At 39.4% G+C, this 25,297-nt stretch overlaps 1 long non-coding RNA gene across 5 annotated transcripts in view; it reads right to left on the reverse strand.

Annotated features, from left to right (window-relative positions):
* The window catches only part of LOC147363898 (uncharacterized), a 293,279-nt gene that overhangs the window by 161,831 nt on the left and 106,151 nt on the right, over positions 1–25,297 (reverse strand). The window lies entirely within an intron of this gene.

Below are 25,297 nucleotides of genomic sequence, written 5' to 3' on the forward strand. Positions count from 1 at the left end.
ACAGGTCAGAAGGCCATCTTATAATCATTTTATTTTCCCCATCAGTATCATCTCCGGGGGCAGGAAATCCAATTCATAACCAATAACTGGCAAAAAGAAGCAATTATATTATACATAGACCATGAATGTGTTTCAGGTTTAATGACAAGATAAAGCTATAACATTGTACTTGCTATTCACGGATTTTTTTTTTTTTTTAGTACTTTGGTTGAAACTTTGCAACGCTTACTATTAAGAATGCCAAGCATGAACAAGCTGAACATTCGAGACAGAGTTAGCCTTCAGCCCTTGACAAGAACTGCACCTTCTCACAGGCATGCTTAAAAGAGCGGCAATGGTATACAGCAGCAGGTGGCGGCAATGGTAACAGCGAACACGCTTTATCAAGCACCTGCTATGGGGCAGCACCGCAGTAAGCATTTCAGCAGGTATAAGCTCTTTTTATACTTAATATAACTCTATGAAGGATGTCCTGGTATCATTTCCATTTTAAGACGAGGAATCTCTGAGAAGTGGCCAACTTACATGTCTCATTAGAAGCCAGGGTTTTAACTAGGAACCAACTCAGAGCTGGTCTTAATTTCCTTCTTCTTCAGATCCTGGGTAATTTTCCCTGTATTCTCAAGTGTAGAGAATGTTGAGAGTGCCTTTCCTATTTTCCTCCAAATCTTGGCTTATTAAAAGCATTTTGTTTCCTCTCCTTTGAGGTATCATTTATTCCATTTTTTATTAATGTTCCTTGTTGGATGAGCAAAGAGGAACTATCACCATCTCTGAGGAGTGGAAACACAACTATCCTTTTCCATCATGACTATAAAGCCAGTCTTCTGCAACAAGCAGGGTGGCCACAGTCAGACAGCCTGGAAATAGCAATGGAGATTAGAACCCATGCCTTTAAAGACCTCATTGCTGTGGTTATTCAGTCGCTGAGTCACGTACGATTCTTTGCGACCCCATGGGCTGCAGCACGCCAGGCTTCCCTGTCCTTCACCATCTCCTGGAGCTTGCTCAAACTCTTATCCATTGAGTCGGTGATGCCATCCAACCATCTCATCCTCTGTCGTCCCCTTCTCCTCCCGCCTTCAATCTTTCCCAGCATCAGGGTCTTTTCCAATGAATCAGTTATTCACATCAGTTGGCCAAAGTATTGGAACTTCAGCTTCAGCTTCAGTCCTTCCAATGAATATTCAGGTCTGATTTCCTTTAGGACTGACTGGTTGGGACTCTCAAGAATCTTCTCCAGCACCACAATGTGAAAGCATCAATTCTTTGGTGTTTGCTCCAATTCTCACATTCATACATGACTACGGGAAAACCATAGCTTTGACTCTAGACCTCTGTCAGCAAAGCGTTGTCTCTGACTTTTAATACACTGTCTAGGCTTGGACTGGATGTCCAAAGATGGACTGTCTCAAAATGCCATAAAAATACAAACCGTTAAGATGGGTTACCAATTGGATGTAGGTCAGGGATGACGTTATTTCCTGATGCAGGATTGAACGCCAAAATCCGTGGCAAAATTAAAATAAGAGACTCTTGAATGAGAGTTTCTGTACTAGTAATTGACCTAGTTCTTGAAGTGCTCTTAAAGCATCATTTCCTTTGTTTCCATGTCCTGGAAAACATTTTCCATGGTGATCAAGTGCAGGTAATATAACAGTGCCCTCTTTATTCCATCAGTGCCTTTGCTTTTCATTTTGCCCTCTTCCTAATGACATCATTTTTCTTCCTTTTTTCCCATTAGTTCTCAATGTTGGTTGATGAACTTCTGTCCAAGATAAACTGTAGCCACCTCTCAATAGTAGAAGTACGACCACTTTTCTCCACAGTAAATCAACTTCTCAGCCTCTAGAACATTTTCATCTCAGCATCTTTCAAGCTCCTCTTCCCTTCTTAGGATAGATACCTGTAACACTCAGGTTGAGGGTGAATGAAAAGAAACTAATCAGAGTTACAGGCACTGAAAAACTAGGAGTCTTACCTATCAATAGCTTTTATCCTCTCAACCCACATTCAGCTGACAGTGAATGTTTAACATGTACTGAGCTAGTGGGTTAATGACATTACCTCATTTAATTTCATATAAACCTCACCAAAATCCTGTGAGATACTTTCATTCCCATTATAGAGAAAGGAAACAAAACTCGGAGATGCTAATTGCTTGTCAAATAGCTAAGCAGTAACAACACCATGTCAGTACTGAAGGCCATTCTCTCCCAGGTCAGGGCATCAATTTGTTTCAAGTGCAGATCAATCATACTACATTGTCCATAAAATCCACAGCACATTACCAGCAAAATGAATCAACAACAGGCTGAAAACTGAATGAATACTAAGACAAAATGCTAAATGCCCAGGGTAATATGCTTTGGAAAGTCTAACTGAAAGAAAAACAACCAAAAAGAAAACCCTTTTGGTATATATGGTTTCCATAATGGTTGTGCTTCATTTCTGACAGCAAAGAGTGGTGAGAAATGCTTCTCCCCAGATATTCTTAAAACAGAAAACCCCAAAGTTGGATTTCACTTGTTACAATGGTGCAAACGATGTGATAGAGAAAAGACACTGATAAATAATTTACAAACAAGAATGCTTCACTGATCAGATTGGGTGATGAAAATGTATTTGCAAACCCACAAGGATCATTCTTAACGGAAATTATTTGCACTTCTTCTGGGTCGTTGTCGTCTTTTTTTCCGCCTGCTATTAGTTTGATTTTGGCTTGACAGTCACCACAGCGCAGAAATGTAGCAGCAAACACAAAGAAAAGGCTTTCCACGTGATTATTTTCGAAAATGATAAGACATATGCGACCTGGAAAACTAGGCCTTCCAACATGTCAGGAAAGAAGCGTGGATGATTGTATTTTTAAAAGCGGCCTCCAGCTTCACACAGCGTGTGAAGGCAACATTCCAGGCATCTATGGTGGACATTTGCTGCCATCTACTGCTGTGTTATGGGAGAGGAACATATGTTTCTGGATAGCCTCAAATAAAGGTAAGAAAATTGAGAGCTGGGGGGTGGGGGGGAAACAATCTTTTTATTAAGTAAGAAAATCCCCGTTGAGAGGAATTTCTACAGCCAGTAACAGAACCATCCATAGGTAAGTTGTGTTGTTGTTGTTCAGTCGCTCAGTCGTGTCCAACTCTGCAACCCCGTGGACTGCAGCACACCAGGCCTCCCTGTCCATCACCAGCTCCTGGAGTTCACCCAAACTCATGTCCATTGAATCGGTGATGCCATCCAACCATCTCATCCTCTGTCATCCCCTTCTCCTCCTGCCTTTAATCTTTCCCAGCATCAGGAGCTTTTGCAATGACTTGGCTCTTTGCATCAGGTGGTCAAAGTATCGGAGCTTCAGCATTAGTCCTTACAGTGAATATTCAGAGTTGACTTCATTTAGGATTGACCGGTTTGATCTTCTTACAGTCCAAGGGACTCTCAATATTTAATAATATTAAATTTTTAAAAGAATGTTTAATAGCAACCCTTGTCTATAAGCTAGGAATTCCATCCATAAAAAAAGATGCCACTCTCCTGTCGCTTCTTCAACCATAGTATGTCTGAATACAACCAAATTCACACCACCTTTTTGAAGCTTAAAACTGAGGAGGAACAGCATCATAGTTTGGTTACTCATATGAGCTTCTGACATCAGAACCAGCTCCGAACATTAGCTGCCTGGAAATTTAGGCAAGTTATGAAATCCTTCAAACATTATTTTTCTTGTATGTAAAACAAGCAATCATATGCCCTTCATAGTGTCACTATGCATCTTTTATTTAATGTTCATTTACTGAGATGCTGGCATGAGGATTCAATATGATAATACACATAAAAAAAGTTCCTTGGAAAATACAGCATTGGCCAAAAAGTTCATTCAGGTTTTTCCATAAGTTCTTACTGACCCAGATAAGCTCTCAATAAAGGCCAAGTGTCATCCCTTCTTAAGGCTTTCCTGGTGGCTCAGTGGTAAAGAATACACCTGCCAATGCAGGAGACATGGGTTTGATCCCTGGGCCAGAAAGATCCCCTGGAGAAGGAAATGGCAACCCACTCCAGTATCCTTGCCTGGAAAATTCCATGGAGAGAGGAACCTGGTGGGCTACAGTCCATAGGGTCCCAAAGAGTTGGACACGACTTAGGGACTAAATGACAACAACAACATCCCTTCTTAATGTTATCATTGCTTACTTGCCTTCACATGGCAGTAGTGAATGATTCCAAATTGTGGTAACAGTGGGGGCAGGGGTGAACCACCCAGAACAATCTTACAGGTCATAAGTTTCTCTAAGAAACCCAGAATTAAAAATCAGCTTTTTTGTGCTTCAAGGAAGACCATAACAAGAAGGAAAAATGGCAAGGCCAAAAGAGAAAGACAGCTCCATGAATCAGAAAACCTCAGCACTGCTTTGCTCGAGATGAATAGTAGAAAATATTCCAATTCCTGCCCAGTAATCATGGCAGTCTGAAAGATGGTGAAATGATTCTCTAAGACTGAGAAGTCCAAAGGAATAAATGCATGTGGGGATTTTGAATGATTATGTTCAGATCATTTCATTTGGTCACATAGTTGTTTTATGAGCAACGTTTGTGATTTTGACAGATACACAGATCCAGGGAAAATTGAAAGTTATGTTCTTGGAAAGGAGAGGGGAAACAGAAAAAGGACCACTTCCCGCTGAATGTCAACAGACGGTCTATGTAAGTGTGTGATATTTTTAAGCGCTTACTTTCTTAGCCTTATAATCATCACTATTAAGAGGATTTGGGGAAATTATCATGCCACATTCGTAAGTCTTCCAACATGTTCAGGATAAATGTGGTTTAATAAGCTTCAGGAATCTCTTGAAAAAAGTAATACTTGTGCAGGATGCTATGTTGAATGGTCACAAAATTTAATCCTAAATCCTTAGCAAGCCCTTACCTCTCTTAAGCACCTCATTTGAACCAAAGACCACATCATTGCTTTAAAAATACATGCTAAGGGGTAGATAAAGAAACAGTATTACATAGAATGGTATTTAGCAGAGGACCGTATAACAAAATAGATTAAAGGATGAATTCGAAAACCATTCCAGCTCTGCCCTGAACTGGATGTGCCACCTTGTCAAGCTATATAACCCCTTGGCCCCCCGTTTCCTTCCCCTGCAAAGTGGGGTAAAACAGTACTTTGCTTACAGAGGTGGTTTAATGATGAAATGAATTTAATGCATGCACATCACTTAGAACAGAGCCTGATAGGAGTAAGCAGCGTGTGTTAGTTATTACTATAGAAGCAAAGAACACTTGGAACGGAAAGGTTTACTAAAACACAAAGCTGGTCCTTTAGAACTTTTCTTTATGCTGATAACTTCCAAAGTTGTTTGTTTTCGTTTTCTGTTTTTAGCAACAGAATTTAAAATAAAATAAAATCATACCCAATTTTAGTGGTAAAGAACCTGCCTGCCAATGCAGGAGACATAAGAGACGCAGGTTTGATCCTTGGGTCAGGAAGATCCCCTGGAGAAGGAAATAGCAACCTACTCCAGTATTCTTGCCTGGGAAATCCCATGGACAGAGGAGGGGCTACAGTCTATAGGGTTGCAAAGTTGGACACGACTGAGCACCCATATACAAGTCCCAATATAGAAAGGGTAAAAGCAGAGTAGAATTCACTGACAGCTGAGTGAGCCAGACCACCCCCAGATCCCCTGAGTCACTCCTGCTACACCACAGATGAACCCAGGGGCCCCCAGAAAACGAGAGCAGCAAGAAAACCACTGATTTTTGTCATCTGCAATTCCCAGCTCAAACTCTAGATCTGAGCAAATGGAACCAGAAATACCCATGGAGAAAGACCTGTGACCGCTTCTCATGTCCAGGCAAGCATCTCACAGTGTCAGGAATCTGTTCCTAGGCCCCGGGTGATGAACAGAGTCAACATAGACAGACTGTGCTTGTGAGCACCTGAGCAAGTAGCAACGCTGGGTTCACCAACTCTAGTGCTTGGTTCAGTGGTCTGCTGCTCATCTCGTGGATCCACACGCCACCAGAGGGAGATGAGACATATCGATGAGCTTATCAAATGGTGGGAAATGGGCAAAACTATCCAACTCAGCATGGGTGTTGCAGCCATGGGGGCACTTTCCATAAGTCTTGGTGTGCGATGGTACAGCCCCAGGTGAGTCAAGTCTGATAGCCTATCAATATTGTGTCTCAGGACAACAGACTCAGTCCCCATTCAGAAGCCTGTTCTTACACCAACTACAGTCTTTCACTTTTAAAGTTAAGAAACAGATGCTGCTACTCTCTGTGAAGCTGTTGGTGATGGTGGTGCCCTCTAAAAACTATGGCTTTGAATTTAAGTAGAAGCATCGATATTGCCTCCTGAACATGCTAAGATAAGAACAGATATTTCTTCTAAACGACACTATTTTAGCATTTGCAAAGAATTACTCTAGTGTCAGCATGGAGGGAGTAGCTCCCTTTAAATGTTACAGTGATATATTAAATGGTTTGTCATGTAAGCTTTGTTCCTTAAGTTTAATGATCAAAAATCAATTTCATAGAACCTGTAGAAGATCAATCCCCACCTCAGGTGTTCATTTTCATGGTTTGTTCAATATAGGGACTGCATCGAAGTTTTAGAATATATCCCAAAGTATCTGTTTCCATCGGGACATCAATAAGCTTTTCCAATTCTATACATTCCATTATACTACTTGACGTTGGTGATGCTTCACTAGAAATTTTATAATTACTCTTCTTTTAAATACGATCCTGAAGGTTGAATGTTAATGTTATTTTGGTTAGAATATATTGAGCTTTTAAGACAAGAGACTTTGTCGTCCTCAGCCAGACTGTTTTCCATAAATAATTATGCAACTCCTCAAAAACTATTATTTTTCCAGGGACAATATACCGATCTACTACCTAAAAAGGGAAAATGGCATAGGAAACAACCTGAGAGCCTCTCACAAAAGAAAATGAGGTAGAAAGATAAAACTTGGACGGTTGACTGGATAAGTTCAACCTTATTTAAAAAAAGACCAAGTAATATGAAGTCTAAAATCTCTCCATCTTATCCAACACATGTAGATATGGATCAATAAGCCTGGAAGTTAAATACTTAGATTCTTATAAGAGTAATCCATCACTTATTTTGGCTACTCGGCACGTGAACCCCTTTCCACGTTTTGAGAATTCCAAGTTGATTCGTTTTGGTGGACAGCAAAGACCATGCTGGGAAAGATTGAAGGCAGGAGAAGGGGACGACAGAAGATGAGATGGTTGGATGGCATCACCGACTCAACGGACATGAGTTTGAGCAAGCTCTGGGAGTTGGTGATGGACAGGGAGGCCTGGCGTGCTGCAGTCCATGGGGTCGCAGAGTCGGACACGACTGAGCAACTGAACTAACTGAACTGAAATGAAAGACCATGTTTAGAAACAGAAGCAGTAGCTGATTGCTTTTCTAGCATCCCTTCTCCTAAGACTCAGACATAAAATAGGACTCTTCCGCCCAAACACACTCAAGCTTGACTTTGACCCAGTAACGAGAGACACAAAAGAGGGGGTGACATCTCTCTCCACTCTTGGCAGCATGCTTGTGATGGGTGCAGGGCTGAGAGGCTGGCCTGTACGAGCAGTCACATCAACTCCAGTATCTGGTGTTCAGCAGAGAGGACAGAAGTTTGTCCAGCAGATGTATTCTAAGTCGTGCCTGGATCAGAAAGCTTGTCCTAGCTTTCTAAGTCTGTTCTTCTGCTTCCCGGTAGTTCTGTGAGCCACATGATATACTCCAGTCCCATTTTTCTCTGTCTACCAGATTCAGCTTTCCTTGCTTACAGTGAAGAACTATGAACTAATTCCTCAAGTCCTCTGAACCATGGGTTAGGATTCACTTATAAGTGCATTTTTCCAATTGACCTAAGTTTACTGAGCCAACCACACCTAGCCGCTTAGCTATTAGAACTTGGTCTCCCTTTTTACAGTCCCCAGCAGCAATAGCACCATGTCACCTGTGTATGATGCGCACTAAATCAAAACTGGCCAGTGTGTCAAAGGCAATAAGAGAACAACAATTCTCTGTTCTTTCTCATGTCATTCATGGGAATATCTCAAGTTCTCTATTCTGAGGCTCCAAATGTGAGAATAAAAGCATGTGTATTTAGTTGCGTCTGATTCTTTGTGACCCCACAGACTATAGCTCGCCAGGCTCCTCTGATCATGGAATTTTCCAGGCAAGAATACTAGAGTGGGTTTCCATTTCCCTCTCCAGGGACTCTTCCCAAACCAGGGATTGAACCTATGTCTCCTGCATTTCCTGCATGGGCAGGCGGATTCTTTAAGACCACAAGCACCACTTGCAAAGTTCTGAAAGCAGGAGATAATCAATGATCACAGCATCCTGCAAAACAAGAAAAGGAGAAGCCACAGAAGCTACAAAGCTTAATAAAATTTAACTTAGCCAAGTAATTGTTCTGATAATTTTTTCAAATTATTTGTTCACATTAATCCATCAAATATTGAATCAAGAATTGGGGAGTGTGAAAGGATCCAGTGGAAGATACTCAACAAATATTCGATAAACAAATTATTTTTCAAAGCACTTCCATAAAAAATAGCCGAATATAGATCAACAATACCTGCACCCTCCCTTTGAAACTCCATCAGCTATCATGTTCCTTTCCAGTAGACATTCACATGCTTTCTCCCCTCTTTCCATCCTGAATTATTTAGTAAAGTATGACAATGCAGTCCACATGCAAATCCCAAACTGCAATGGTCATTATCCACTGACTTTGGTACAGGTTGCAGCTTATAAAGTGTAGATTCTCCATCATATTTGTATTTGTATTTTTAGAAGTTTCTCCAATCATTGCTCTGCCTTTCAAAACTGTGTGAATGTCTTTCCTGGGCTGGGGTTATCACACCCTAGGCTCAGGCAGCTGTGAAGGCTCAGCTATGTGAACTAACTGGATCACAGTGAGGAGAGTAAGTGCTACCTCCCATCGCCAACCAAACAATGATAAATGTTGCATTTTATTTTCCAAAGCATCATCTTTCAAGAAAGCAGTCAAACAAGTAAAAATTGGATATCTCCACATAAATAATACTTTACCTCCACTTGTCACTGATACTTGCCGCTAACAAATTGGTATAAATATTTGAGATGCTAAAAAAAAAAAAAAAATGGAGTCATTATGCTGAAACCAGTGAATACATTTTTGAAGAGATGAAATGGGGTTGGTCTTAACATGAGGAAAGACATTTTTAATACAGAGATGGGGGTCTCTCATTATGGTTCCAAATTTTTTTGGAGGTGGATATGGAGGAAAAACAGGTAACAATAGAACTGAGGTTAGAATTCAAAAGAGACATAAGGCATGGATGTCTTCACCCTCTCCCGGGGCAAATTTCTTCTATATTACTCATTTGGACACTGCTATAATTTAAGCAACTCAAAAGCAGATTTAATTATGATTTAGTAGATTAAATTCTGATTTGTTGTTGTCCAGTCACTAAGTCATGTCCGACTCTGCAATCCCATAAACTCCAACACACCAGGCTTCCCTGTCCTTCACTATCTGCCTGAGTTTGCTCAAACACAAGTCCGCTGAGGCTGTGATGCCATCCAATCATCTCACCTTCTGCTGCCCCCTTCTCCTCTTGCCCTCAGTCTTTCCCAGTATCAGGGTCTTTTCAAATGAATCAGCTCTTTGCATCAAGTGACCAAAGTATTGGAGCTTTAGCATCAGTCCTTCCAATGAATATTAAGGGTTGATTTTCTTTAGGATTGACTGGTTTGATCTCCTTGCTGTCCAAGGGATTTAGTCTAGCCATAAAAGGTGTTACATTAAATGTTTATTAAGGAATAAATCCACATTGCTTTTTAAATAATGCTTTAAAGAATACTATTTTAAATTTAAGTTGCTTTAAATAATGCTTTAAAGAATACCTTTTGGTGTTTCTAAGTTGGTAAATATGAAGAACAAGTCCAAGTATGGTGAGAGAGGCAAGTGACCATACAGCTTCCTTGTTCTTTTGAATCCAAGATCTTCGATTTGACTTCCTAGGGAATGTATCTTATTTGCAAAATTATAATAAAATTATCTGAGAAGGAGCTCTTAGTAAATTAAAGATGCTCTGTGGTCAGAAAGACCTGGGGTCCCAGCCCTTCCTCTTGTACAATGTAACTGTTCCATGCCTCAGTTGTCTTATCTGACAAATGGGGGAAAAAATGATCATTCTAATCTTAAAGGCTACTTTTAAAGAATAAATGGGATAAAGTCATTAAAAAGTATATAGTAAAGCCCTCAATAAATATTCTCTATTACTAATATTAATGTAAAACTGGAAAAATATTACTAATATTTTATCCCTACAAAATCTATGCCAGGGTTTGCAGTTGTTCTGCTGCTTTGCGATCTGAGTCATAAAAGATTTGATTCTAATTCAGCTATATTTCCTAAATTAACCAACTTATGTGATTAGCATCTCCTAGTTTGTGTGTCTGGGGTTTTTTTGTGTGTTTTTTTTTTCCCATAATTATCTTTTCTTTTCCCTCTTGAACAATATTGCCACCCACATAGTTTTTCAAATTACAGCTTTCATAGCCTTAGCTTATAAAACTGCTCAAATGACCTTTTTTTTTTTTAATCACAGAACATAAAAAAAATCCTTGGGGAGGGCAACTCTTTTCCTCCATCAGGTATGAAGGTCCATCTCAGAACAAAAAGGGAAAGCAACCAGTTTGACACATGCTTTGCCCCATCCTCTTCTTCTCATTCCCAGCTACTTCCTCAATCAGGGCTGTGTGGCTGATGAAATGACTCATTTCAAAAGTCATGCTGATCTCTGAATTCAATGAAAGTGAATCAGATATGCTTCCAACCCACTCACTCCAACCATGAACACTGAGGTCAAGCAGGTGCCCTGGTAGATGTAGAGACCAACCTGGGTTGTAGAATATGAGACGCTGAAAACTCAGAAACGAATACAGCTCATTCTCCCATAACCATATGGGTTCCTGCCAGGTTCATCCTGGCAGGTGGAGCATAAAAGAAAAAGGCAAAAGGAAACTCTTCATGTCAAAATTTACAACTATAACTAGTCACAGAGAGCAGAGCACAGCGCACCCAAAATAGTACTCTTTGTTTATACTCCATCACTCCCATCGCCCTTTCCCTTCTCTGCTTCAATTCAACTTTTTAAAGAAGATAAAATCTTAATGCTGGAATTTACCAAGAAAATATATTTCACTTCAAATGAAAATCAGCAAGATTGCTGGTTCTTTCATCAATTGTACAGATATCCCACTGAGTAACAAGTTTAATGGATGACACAAAAATGGTTTAGGAGATAGATTATTCTAAAACATTACCATCATCTAGTGCACATTAACATAACTTTCTCAAGCTGTGGAATTAATGAAGAGCTGGAGAGTTTGCTGACTTTTTTTTTTTAAGATGGCCTCAAAAGAAGATTCCACATACAGCGAGTTCTTTTCTCTTGTGTGGGAGTAAGGCCTTATACTTTAGAAGCTGTTATTTTTCCCTAGCAAATAAATAAATAACATTAAAAACTGCTGCCTCAGTTTCCTGGACTCTGAGCAACCATCCACTTTGATGAAATCAGTCACCAGGAATTTTACAGTCTCTTCCTATACACCTCTATGTATAAATTACAAGACACAATTCTTCCTGAAACTGGAAATGTTTAAGCGTTTCTGTTATAAAAAATTGAAATGTCTTCATAAAACGTTTCCTGAGCTTCTAGCATATTATCTGGGACTGAGTAATTATGTTACAGTAATTATCTCATTTAATGAACCCATGATCCTTTGGGAGGGGCCCTATGATTTTCTCCATTTTCTCAACTGAAGCATTTGAGCCTTGGGAGGTATATCCCAATGTTAACTAGCATGTCCCAAAAATGAAAAAGGAAAACTGCAATCAGGTCTGATTCTAAAGCGCACGTACTTAACCACTAAGCTAAATGTGTTGAAAGGAGAAAAATAAAAATAATTACAGGCATATCTGGGAGACACTGCAGGTTTTGCTTCAGACTACCACAAAAAAGTAAATGCAGCAAAAAAGAGCGTCAGGTGAAATGTTTGGCTTCCCAGTCCATCCACATAACAGTTACGTTTGGGCTCCCTGGTAGCCCAGTGGTTAAGAAGCCACCTGTCCACGCAGGGGACATGGATTCAAACCCTGGTCCGGGAAGATCCCACATGCCGCGGAGTAGCTGAGCCCCTGTGCCACAACTACCGAAGCCCGAGCTCTGGAGCCTGGGAACCACAGCTACTGAAGCCTGCCTTCCTGTACCCCATGATCCACAGCAAGAGAAGCCACTGCAATGAGAAGTCCATGCACTGAGTCAGAGAACAGCCCCCACTCTCTGCAACTAGAAAGAAAAAAGACTGAACAAAAAAATAAAGACCCAGAGCACTCAAAAATAAAATAAATATTTTTTTAAGTTATGTTTACACTATACCCTAGTCCACTGTGGATCGTAGAGCAGTATATCTAAATAAACAATGTACAAAGCTTAATTTAGAAATACTTTATTGCTAAAAAATGCTAACCTTCATTTGTGCCTTTAGTGAGTCATGCCAGTAAATCAAAGATCACTGATCACAGGTCACCATTACAAATATAAGAACAATGAAAAAGCTTGAAATAGTTCGAGAATTATCAAAATGTGACAAAGATATAAGAACTGAGCAAATGACTCTGGAAAAATGGCACCTAAAGACTTGCTCATTGCAGGGTTGCCGCAAAACTTCAACTTATCAAAAAAAAAGCAATATTTGCCAAGCACAATAAAGCAAAGTGCAATAAATCAAGGTGTGCCTGTCGATATGCAGAGTTTGGCTCATTATCAGTTCAAAGACTGTATTAATAAAAATCACCTACAAATATTTTCTAAGGTATGAACACTAAGGGGAGAGAGTTAATGTGAAAGAAAAGGAATAAGGGAGACATGATGAAGTGAAATCAGACAAGGCTGAAGTCTATCTGTATCAAGTGCCCCATCCCTTCCTGTGTGAAAAATAGCCATGCTGTGAAGAGAATAAAGGATCCTCTGTCTCCAAATGCAGAAGACGAAGCATCAAGCATCTGAAGCTGGGTGTTGTAGCTGCCGCTTTTCTTTCTGTTTCCCTGCTTGAGGGTCCAATTAAAATAGAAAAAGGCTGGAGTTTGTGTTTTTCCATTACAAATAGCTATCTATTATTCACACTGAATTCTCTAGGCATACAGACAGTTGGGCTTATGGGAAGGAACAGGCAAGGAGACCAGTGACTGCCATCTGCTCAGATCATAAGAGCAGCTTGTCAACAGAGCTTAATAAAGTTGCTTCTTCCCATCAATACTTATCAACTGTTGGAACTGCAAGCCACTGAACCCAGTGCAGAGTCAGGCTGGCCAGAGCTTGATGGAGTTCCTTTACAATCCCTCCTCTCTGAAGTATTGGTGTCCCAGCTCTTAGTGTGGTCCACTAGACACCAAACACCTCTGGTACTGTGTTGGAATTATATGGAAAGCATATAATTCCATCAATAGCTGGAGACATCGAAGTGTCCAAGTGCTAACTAAGTAGCCAACTAAGTCAGTATTTGTGTGTTTTGACTGACTGTAAAGTGCTAATCACGTGTAAGGTAGCATTCAGATACAGATTGTACTCCTATCGTAACATCTTCTCAACAACTGGATGACAGTTTTTGACACAGTGACAGTTTCGTATTGATAACTGCATTGATAGCATGTCAGTAGAACAGCTTTCAGGTAACAATATGGTGCCCCAAATGTTTTCTCAAAGATCTCAAGTTTATGAAGTGCTATAGCCTGGAATCAGAAGTCTTTCCCCATCCCAGCAGCTTTTTCACTGTACCATGGCTCTCTCATCTTGGTTGTTTTTTGTTGTCCTATAGATATCCTTAAACAAAATTTTGTTTGATAAAGGGTGGCAGAATATGCTACCCCCAAATCTGCCACTTTAGTGTAAGACTTATTTTGAGCGAAAGGCAATTGACAAGCAGCAGATATTAATACAAGTTCTTTGTCCTCCTATTTGCCTAAAAATAGAACTTAAATTTTTAAAGGGTCTCCCTCTCTCTTCTCTACCAAAAAGGGGAGGAGTTAATCACTGGAGAAAACTCTAGACACATATCATCTGAGAGACAGAACCAGAGGAAACTATATAGCAAATGTTACCACCTCGTCCTTAATGTCCATGAGTTTCCCCGTTCATTTATCTTTCCATTGTTCACTGCCCTTGGAAGCCTCAAACCCTGCCCTTTGTCATCAATTCTATATGAATTTGCAATTCTTTATTAAGATGCTATATAAGCCCAAATTCTAACCACCTCTTTAAATTACTTGCCACTGAAGTTTTCCCATGAGGATGTACACTGCATACATTAATAAACTATTTGCTGTTCTTTGTTACTCTGCGTTTGTCAGTCTATCGTGCATGACCTCAGCCAACAAACCTAAAATGGGAAGAGGAAGAAAACATTTCCTCCCCAACATTTACATAGTCTGTATCAGTAATATTAAACAATCTCCTGGATATACTGCCTGATGCTGGTTTATTAATTAAATAAGAACAACAAAAGCTTTAAGTATTCCAGGTTTTTTAGCAGCCTGCTATTTCAGAACTGGCCCATGCATGCTTATAAATGTCATAGTCACTTGTTTTCATGTCATATTTTTCATACCACACAGCCAAGAATTTCTTCATTTTTACCTAAAACCAATTAGTTCAATTCCCCGCTTCTCTCAAAACCTGAAGAAGGCCTAATGAAAAAATAATATCTCAAAGTGGAACAATATATTCACTTTCTCGGAAAGCTACCGCCTAACTTTCTTTTGCTATGTTCCAATATCTCTGAATATGTTGGTTTATGGACCTATTTTAACCTCATCATATTAAAAACTATCTGCAGTCTGTGTACTTTATTAAAGCCAAGCCCCTCTTGTCTAACTTTTCTGTCCAGGTGAGAACTGACAGTCTTAAAACTGAAATAACCCAAATATCTGAGCCAGAATTCCCTTTCTTTAAAAATTACTCACACGTGTCCCAAACTGTTGGTGAGCTAGTGTTGAGTGGCTCTTGGATTTCTTCGTGTAGTTAGTCCCTACACTCCAAGCAACTGACTTATGGGTAATGTGGTGCAAAGCTTGCTTTCCAATCAGAGTGCTCGTTTCAATTCCAACCCTAGTCAGTGGTGACTGAATGTCATCACCTATAGATTGATTTTTGATCCTATAATGCCACAAACCATTCATCTTAGAATGGTTCCAAGGAGGTGACCATCAGCATCTCAAAAACCACAACCAGCAGCATATTTCATCAATCAATACATGCAATATTTTCTTTAAAAACCTGAAGTGAATCCAAGTCCTCCCAAACCTCAAGACAAGTCCAGATGCATGGAAAATGTTAGTGATTTTTCCTCATAATTGGCTCTGTTTCATGCATACTTTGCAAAGATGTAGGTTTTCAGGTAAATAATGTATGTGGTGGTTCCACCTGGTGGCAACCAAAAAGCCAGGTGAAAACAAGAAAACTGTGGATGAATTTTCTTTTCTATTCGCAGATCTGTTCAAATCAAGATGATTCTGGGGTGATTTCGGGGGAACAAAAAAAAATGTTCAGAAAACCAGAAGCACTCGGCATTCCTGAAACTCAGTCAACAGCTGTGAAGAAAGAAAAAATGAAAACTGTGATCTGCACTAAGGAATGTTTTCCTGTTATTAGTAGCTCAGTCGTGTCTGACTCTATGTGACCTGTCAGGCTTCTATATAGCCCGTCAGGCTCCTCTGTCCATGGAATTTTCCAGGCAAGAATACCGGAGTGGGTAGCCATTTCTTTCTCCAGGGGATCTTCCGATCCAGGGACTGAACGCAGGTCTACTGCACTGCAAGCAGATTCTTTACCAGTGAGCCACTAGGGAAGCCCTTTGAGGTTATTAACCAAACTCAAAGTCTATAAACCAGAACAGGATGGAAATGTGAAAAGAGGAACAGCAGCTGTAAAGGAAAGTTTATTCTTCACATACTCACTGTGAAACAGGCTATTCTAATATTGCTACTTGCAATATATACTAAAACTTTATAATATTTACGAAGGAAGGAAGGAAAAGAATTTTTAGTGCACTATGCCATTTATGGTATGCTTAATAAAAAGATATTGAGATGATTTTTGCTCAGGCAATAAAAAAAACTGGTTTAAAAGATCATAAAAATTTATACAAACACAGATTGAGCATTTTGTTTTACCTTGAACACATAAATAAATATTCATTCAGCTATCTTTTGCTAAAGTTCAAGACTTTGTCTTTGAGACTGTCTCCCGTAATTAAAAATTTAGCTCACCTTTCTCGTATAAAACCACATGTACTACATCAACCAAAATTCCCAGTTCTAATTTCACTAAAGAGAAAATGAGAACTTAAGCAACTCAAGAGAAATCTGAATTTGACATTCTCCTCAATATTTATTTTTCTCCAGTCTTTTAAAAAGCTCTTACCAACACCTAATTTGACCTCAATTGTTTTAAACAATTTGCCTTTATCAAGTCTTTAAAAAAGCCTTCACCTTTGCTTTACAGAAATAAGTTCTCTAACGTTCATTGGCTACCATCACATAAAGTAAACTGCATAACCAGAATAATGGACAAAACCGACACCAGATACGGAAACAAAGACAACTGACTCTCTGTACGTACAGCCCCAGCTGGTGGGGGCCACTGGTGAGCTCAGCTTTCAGAAGTACCGAGGCATCAATCCTATGTTCTTACCTGTCACCTACTGCCATAATACTGCTTCAATAACAACACATAACTATTTGTTTTACACAAACAAATATTTCTATTTCTCACTCACAAGTTTCTGGGTCCTTTTGGGTTCAGCTGAACTGGACTCCAGGCTGCAAGACAGGATCAAGGCATGCTCTGTGTATCTCACTCTGTGTCCCAAACTGAAAGGGCAGTAACTACCTGGGCCTGTCCTTTTTGTGGTGACAGAAGAAAGACAAAAGGGTCAAGCCACTCCATACAAATGCCTTTCAAGCCTCTTGTTGTGTTAAATCTACTAATATCGCACTGACCAAAATAAGTCATGTATCTAAGTTCAAAGTCATGAGGCAGGCCAAGTATAGGCCATTCACCAGGAGGCCATGTCAAGAGAATGGCTGCATAATTCTACATAATTCTACGTTCATTCATTCACCAACCCATACAATCAATACAAATATATTGTTTCATCTATGTGCTAGGTACTCTTGAGAGATAGGAAACAAATAAGTAAAGAATTACTTTTTCCCTTAAGGACCTGATGATTTTCTAGGCTGAGAGATATAGTTCAGACTAGACCATGAAAGAGAAAAATCTGGTTCTTTGACATTTAATGTCTTTAAAAAAAAAATGGACTTACCTTCCTAAGTATGGTTCTATAAGAACTAGTAATAAGATCACCTAACAGGTTCTGACTATTGTTAGCAGCAAATAATTACACATTGCTTTTATCTCTATCCTTTCAGACCGTCCCATCTGATATGTGAAGTGTAAGAAAGCAAAGGAATGTAACACCTTCCCTAAGACCAGGACACTGCAGTCACATGAACAACATCAAATCAATAAACAGCATTTAGCAGAAGACAGAAAAGTTCTGACAATAAAAGTACAGGCCAATTATTATCCCAGAGATATTTATATTTCCCTACGTGCAGATAAATGTTAAGTATATTTAGGAACACTCAGGGTAACTATACAAGCATATAGTGGAAAGAATACCATATCATCTAAGAGTCTTCCATTTCAACTTCCTTAAAGTGGATTAAGAATATAGACACTCAGCAAAGACACTGACTGTAGAATTCTTGGGCTTCTTCTGCTACTAATTAGCAGTATGATCTTTGGCAAATCAGCTAGTATTTCTAGATGTTGTTTTCCCTAGAAAGTTTTTCTGACTGCTCTTCCCCTCCCAAGGTTGGGATAGATAGGACCCCTTGATTCCTTTATATGTTAATCCTATCTCGATTGTGTTGCCTTCTATTACACAGTGTTCTATAATTATCACAGATATATTTGCCTCTAGCACTACTGAGCTCCCTGAGATCAAAATCAACGTATTATGCATTTTTGGAGAATAAATCTAGGAAATAAGACTTTCTGATGATTCGTCTAAAACACTTCACAACTCTACTATAGACTCCTCTGACATTGGGGAAAATCTGTTAAATTTATTTTGACTGAGGAAATTCCAACATTTGCCTGAGAACAAACCTCCCTTTCTGCCCAGTGAAGTATAATAATTTCTACCACAGGACCCAAATTCAATAGTGTAAACTGATATTTTATTCTTCAGCACTGCATTTAAATCTTGGCCTGGTTATACAACTCTGAAAATAAAACTCAGTTTGCTATCTTTGGATTGTTGAAATTAACAAAAATGAACAAAGATAAAAATCTTGATGTTTCCTTGATTTGCAATAACTCTCAAATACAAGAGTGCTTTCAACAGACCATTGTTATGACCTAGAGAAAATGCTTTGGTGTAGAAAATGATGGTTTTGTTTGATCGAAGGTTTTTTAGTTTTAATTTTATAGTTGGAGAAAACAGAAATCCTGAGAGGTAAAGTGGCTTTCACAGGTTACCATGAGTCTCATAAACAACAGGCTCAGAACATATATAAGTCTAGGGTGTATTTAATTTTTTTATAGATAAGTTACTCAGTATTTTCCTTCTTTGCATGCCACATTTGTGTGTGTGCTCAGTTGTGTCGAACTCTTTACGACCCCATGGACTGTATCCCACCAGGCTCCTCTGTCCATGGGGGACTCTCTAGGCAAGAATACTGGAGTGAGTAGCCTTTCCCTTCTCCAGGGGATCCTCCCTACCCAGGGATCAAACCTTAGTCTCTTGCATCTCCTTCACTAACAAGTGGATTCTTTACCACTAGCACCAGCTGGGAAGCCCCCACCCTTCCATTTTTTGCCACCCTAAAAACATCCCACACACATCCCTCAATCCAGAACTCTCTACTTTCATTAAGACCTGTGTAATGATGGGTAGGCTATTTAACTTCTTTTGTTCCAATTCTAATAATGAACATGGCTTATATGATTTTGAAAAAAAAATTATATACAGTTCAGGCAGTAGAAAGTTTAGACTGGGATCTGGAAATATGTTATAGAAATAAGCCTTAAGGTATATATATACGTACATATATATAAAATGCTTCCCTGGTGGCTCAGTGGTAAAGAATCTGCCAGCAATGCTGCAGACCTGGATTCAATCCCTGGGTCAGGAATATACTCTGGAAGATAAAACGGCAACCCACTCCAGTATTCTTGCCTGGGAAATCCCAAGGACAGATGAGCCTGGTGGGCTAGAGTCCACGGGGTCACAAAAGAGTTGGATGTGACTTAGTGACTAAATAACAACAACAATAACTCTGTGTGTGTGTGTGTGTGTGTGTGTGTGTGTGTGTGTGTGTAGAGAGAGAGAGAGACATATATATAAAGATATATACAAATATGTTTCTTTGATATAAAGATAACTCAGAAGGCTTAGATTTTTCTGGAGAGACTCTTTTCCCTCTAAATTAGGAGTGATTGAGATGCTGGAGTTTGGGGAACAGGATAGACATTCCTGTTGCATTCAGACATGATCAGAGTCTGTCACTGATGTATTACAAAGGGGCTACCCAACTGTGGTGTTGGAGAAGACTCTTGAGAGTCCCTTGGACTGCAAGGAGATCCAACCAGTCCATCCTAAAGGAGATCAACCCTGGGTGTTCATTGGAAGGACTGATGCTGAAGCTGAAACTCCAGTACTTTGGCCACCTCATGTGAAGAGTTGACTCATTGGAAAAGACTCTGATGCTTGGAGGGATTGGGGGCAGGAGGAGAAGGGGACGACAGAGGATGAGATGGCTGAATGGTGTCACTAACGTTATGAACATGAGTCTGAGTGAACTCCAGGAGTTGGTGATGGACAGGGAGGCCTGGCGTGCTGTGATTCATGGGGTTGCAAAGAGTCAGACACAACTGAGCAACTGAACTGAACCGAACCAAAATCTGAAAGCTCTCATAAATAAGGTGAGATAATTCAAATTATTCCAGGGAATAGACTGTCAGAAAGAGAGAAAAGGGAGACATTTTGCATACATATATACATGTATACTCATTTCTTTTGTTATTTTCAAAAATCATATACTAATCAATTTATTTTTAGTATAATAGCCATTTTGAGGGGAATTGGTAATGAAATAGAAATGCTGATCTTTTAAGAACTTATTTTTGTGGTTTGTTCTGATAATAAAAGTCTTATAAATGAGTACTTTTGACATAGACTTGAGAATTTATTCCAAATAATATGATTCGTGTGCAAGAAATGCTTAGTATAACATTGTTTTTAAAAAAAAAAAAACTGGAAATCCTTTAAATGTCCAAAAGCAGTAGCAATGATTTAGCAGCAGAGCAACAGTTATTATCAGTCTCCTGAAACCCGGAGTAGAGATCTCTTCCTTATTCTATGCTGCATCCTCTCATCTGAACCATAAAGATATCCCAAAGGGAAGGGCTCATTGTCACTTCCCAACCTCTCATTTGATAAACAGGAAACTGATGGCAAAGCTGTTAAGTGAATCATCCACATGTGCAGCCATCTCCAGTCACCAGAGTTTCTCTTTACATAGTACAGGTGTGACAGTTCTCAATCTTCATGTCTAGCCTAATGGTAACCAATTTCATACTTTTTCTATTGCAGCCTTATGATGCTGGAAAGATACCTGGTTTCTACTGGCAGCATTTCTCTTATTAGGTTAGTTCCCAGAAGGAAAATTAACATCACCCATGTACTTGAAAAATTAACCTACTTTTTTTGGTTGTTGATAGGTACAAAAACCTGACCACATTGCACTGATCCACTCAGACTGTTCCCCAAAGGCTTTTATAATGCCTGGTAAATCTGGACTCAGTCTGTGGTTTATAAAAAGCAAAATCCCTGGCTTTTCTCATAAAACAAAGTAGGAAGCTTTTCTTAGCTCTGTCTTAAATAGTATTCTTGGTACAAAAGTAAGCATGCCTTTGAGTAGACAACATAAAATGTCCACCTCATGAACTCCTATTCCATACTTCAACTCCTGAGCAATCATATTTTCCAGGACACTGTTCCATAGAGGGTTAAAATAAATATTTCGCATGGCGCCTGAAGTCATTTGCAAAGCCCAGTAATCATTTCAGGTAATGGGAAAATAATGGATGAAGCTCTGGAACTAAGCCACTCAATTCATCTTTTGAGGCTAACATGTGCAAGTGGGTTAGCTGAGTTCTGCTGCTTTTAAGGCACAGTAATTTAGATGATTGTTTAAATCTTTGTAACTACATAAGTATTTAAAAGGCATTTGTATATCTGAAGACCAGAAGACCTGTAACAAATCACACAGAAAACTACTGCTAATTTATTGAGTAAGAAGGAACAGCTTTAGTGATCATAAGAACTTATAACCTATGTGAGTTCAAGAACACACCACAAAGATCACCAAATCCCTGGAGTGATTTGCAGTTGGTTACACTGCTGTAGAAGGCATAAATAGCTATCTTCTCCTGAAGCGTCTGATTCTACTTCCTTAAAGCGTTCAACCACCTAACTCACTTCTCTGCCTGAAGGCCTCCTTGCCTACATCTGTTCTTCTTCCATCTGCTCTGAAAGCAGGTTAAGCCCTCTGGGTTATGTAGCACCTGCATAACCTGATCACAATTTGATATAAGCCCGTTACCAGAAAGTCTTCATGACAACCCTGCCTGGTCACAATTTGATATAAGCCCGTTACCAGAAAGTCCTCATGACAACCCTGCCTGGTCACAATTTGATATAAGCCCATTACCAGAAAGTCCTCATGACAACCCTGCCTGGTCCCCCTCAAAACCCACTGTCCACATGGAGAGGTGTTTCATCTAAAACCCTCCCTTGTTTATTACTACTTCTCAGCATTAAAGCCTGTAAGCACCCAAAAGGGATGATTTCTTGGCTGTAATAGCTCATTTCAAATGCACTCCGTAATTAACAACTTTGAAAGCAAAGAGGTAAATTTTGTCACATGTATTATTAAAACAGAGTGAGATCTCCCAGGACCAAATTAGGCGCCTGATTAAAAATGTCTGTCTTAAAAGAAACAAGAAGATAAGGGAGTTGTACTCTCAGCAATCCCAAATTAATGCACTGACTGAAGCCCCCAGTCAAGCCATATGGAAAGACACGGATCAGGGGACTGCCCTGGTAAATGAGACTCAAGTGTCCCCACTTGAGTGCAGGTCACCCAGAACTGACCTCAAGAGGGTAATCTGAAAGGGAGGAGATGAGGGCTTGGGAGGAAAGACCTGATAGGTAAGAAATCATGGTGGAATGAAAAAAAGAAGGTAATAACTGAAGATTCATTCATTCTTCAACAAATCAATTTTATTTTCAAGTACTGTGTTAACTGCTGCCTCTTAGGTTTCTAGCTCTTTCTCTGCCTTCCTTGACTTTGACTAAGACTCCTGCCACCTCCTTGCCTCTGTTTCTTTGAGTGTAAATTGAGGGGATGGGAAGAAATGAAGACAAAGGAAACTCTTACATGATTTTGAAAAAAAGAATGGAAATTTAAAATCTATCTAAACTTTTATGTTGTTGTGAGACACAGTATAATTTAACTACACTCAAATTGATTTCATAAAGGCTTTTTAAACTCTAACTCCCTGTCAAACTTACAGAATTATATACAGTAATGTCTGAGAAGTGCGACACAGCCATCAAAAGAAAGCCAAGCTAAGCATGGCAAACATGACTGTCATTTTAGGGGAAGAACATTCTAAAATTCTGATGCCCAAGAGAAATGAGGACAACAAAACAGCCTCTTAACTTGTGGTGACTGTGGCAGGCAGGAGACAATTTAACGAGTTTGGCAAAGCAGCTTCGTGGCCCTCAGCCAAATCTCGGCTCTGTGCATCCCACATGCAGAGATGGTCCTTTGTTTAAACAGGCCCATCTCTTTGGAGTTACTTTTGCCCTTTCTCTTTTTCTCCTAAGGCAGTGTGTTTGGTTGGCAGAAAAAATTTTTCTGCAAATGAAGGCAGCTACCAAGCATACCCATACCCTAAAATTCAATTTAAGTTAAAAAATAAAAGAAAACACAATGATATAAGTACTCCCAGAAAGATTCTACCTTAACGAGCATGCCGACTGTGGCAAGTTAAAACTGTTGGGAATCATAATTCAGAATTTTCTACTCCACTGAAATCCTCCAAGGCAAAATTGCCATAAAGATCTTTCTTATATTGAAATTCCATCTTTCCAGAAGGTAAAGAACAATGTCTTTATACCCAAAGTAAGTCAATAATTTCAAGGTGACCTTGGATATGTCATTTCATAGGAATGCATCTCAGCAACGCAATGGAAGTTTTTAGAACTCTTAGTACTTGGCCAGCACTAACACTGTATGATTCTGGGGTACAGGTGCTAACTGGTAATTGAGGGCTGTATCAGTCACACAGGTGTAAGGAGGAACCACTATGGAAAGACAGTTCAAAGTGTACATCTCTGATCTCCTTCAATACACAGGCCAACAGGCTCATTTTCTTGGATTTTTGCCATCTTAGCTGTCAACACATACTGGTACTTCTTCCATGGGATTTTAAAAATAAAAATATTTGTAAATAATCCAAACTGTAAAGGAAGGCTTGAAACTAAAAAGGTTAAAAAAAAAAAAAATGCTGGTGAATAAAATATGAGGATGACCATTCATTAAAGAAAGTAATCTACATGATTACTTTACTCTGAAACCATTTTTCCTAAAGTTCCTATTTCAAGATATTGCCCATTCTAGGCTTTATATTCATATGAAAACCTATGTTTTACAGAAACCTTAATTAGTGAAGCAAAGCCCCATGATGTAAGATAAAGTTTACATAACACAGAATGTGCAAGTAAAACTACCTTCAATGACAAGAAGTAGAGTCCAGTCTGTTTTGCTTCTAGTTAGTTCAATTCAGTCACTCAGTCGTGTCCGGCTCTTTGCAACGCCATGGACTGCTAGTATATTTATATATTATTCAGTATATTTATTTTCCTCATTTTCAAAAATAATTCTTGCCCATGTGATAAAGATTTAGCTATAACTTTAGAGGGAGGAGGAGGAGGAGGAAGAGCTGGAAGAGAAGAAAAAGGAGAAGGAATTGGTATGAGATTGGGAGAATAAAGAGAATTGAAAAGTCCAGTGACTCAGCGTTGCATTAATCAGCTTTGTGAAAGTGAAAGTCACTCAGTCGTGTCTGACTATAGAGTCCATGGAATTCTCTAGGCCAGAATACTGGAGTGGGTAGCCTTTCCCTTCTCCACAGGATCTTCCCAACACAGGGATCGAACCCAAGTCTCATGCATTGCAGTGGATTCTTTACCAGCTGAGCCTCAAGGGAAGCCAAATTAGCTTTGGGCTTGACCTTAAATGAGACAGTGGATCTCTCTGAACCTCAGTGCTTCATCCATGGAATTATTTGGCTAGATTATTAGTGATTATGGAGTTTACCGTTCCTTCCAACTCAAACATAAATGACTAGAAAATAGTTATGATGTGAATACTCAATGGGAATGTAAAATAACTTACAGTCCCAAGTTGTGATCTTTTTAAGATCAAGAAAAGTTTTGGTGGTCTTGGGGCAGAAGATAATTGATTGCTTGCATGTTCTGAACCCGCTGTTAACATTACTTTTTCTCTTCACTCTGTCAGCTCCAGGGGAAAACATTTTGCCTTAGCCCCCCTCCTAAATTCTGAATTCACAATATTTTGCTAGAAGATCATCAAAGTTGCCTTATTCCTTTATGTAGGTACCCAAGAAACAATTATTCAAATGTTTGCCACTTGCAATGAACGGGAAAGCAACTCTGAAAAAGTTGAGGGAGTTAATACAAAGCTTCTGTCAGTGATCCTAGACGGAGGGGTGATAGGAGTCATTGAAATGTAGATAGCAGAGAAAGAACATTTACAAAGCACTCAGCAAGGCTAAGAGGAAGAGAGTTATATTAGTGCCAACGAGCACTATTCCATAAAAATTCCCATTGTGGCTGATGAGAAGGAGCTCAAACCTTCAAATAAAACATTTAATTCACACCTGACAGCGATTTTCAGAGTATGGAACAAGCAATGTTAGTAATTCCATTCGTAGCCCAGGGAAAAACTGCACAGCAGAGTAGAGAGGCAATAAAATAAATGTCTGTGGTTCTCAGAAAAAGAAAAACCCAAGAGAGAGGCCCTCTGGTAAA

This window comes from Bos grunniens, chromosome 10, assembly GCF_055505025.1.
Source record: "Bos grunniens cultivar Pamir isolate PY7600 chromosome 10, Bosgru_T2T1.0, whole genome shotgun sequence".
NCBI classification, from domain to species: domain Eukaryota; kingdom Metazoa; phylum Chordata; class Mammalia; order Artiodactyla; family Bovidae; genus Bos; species Bos grunniens.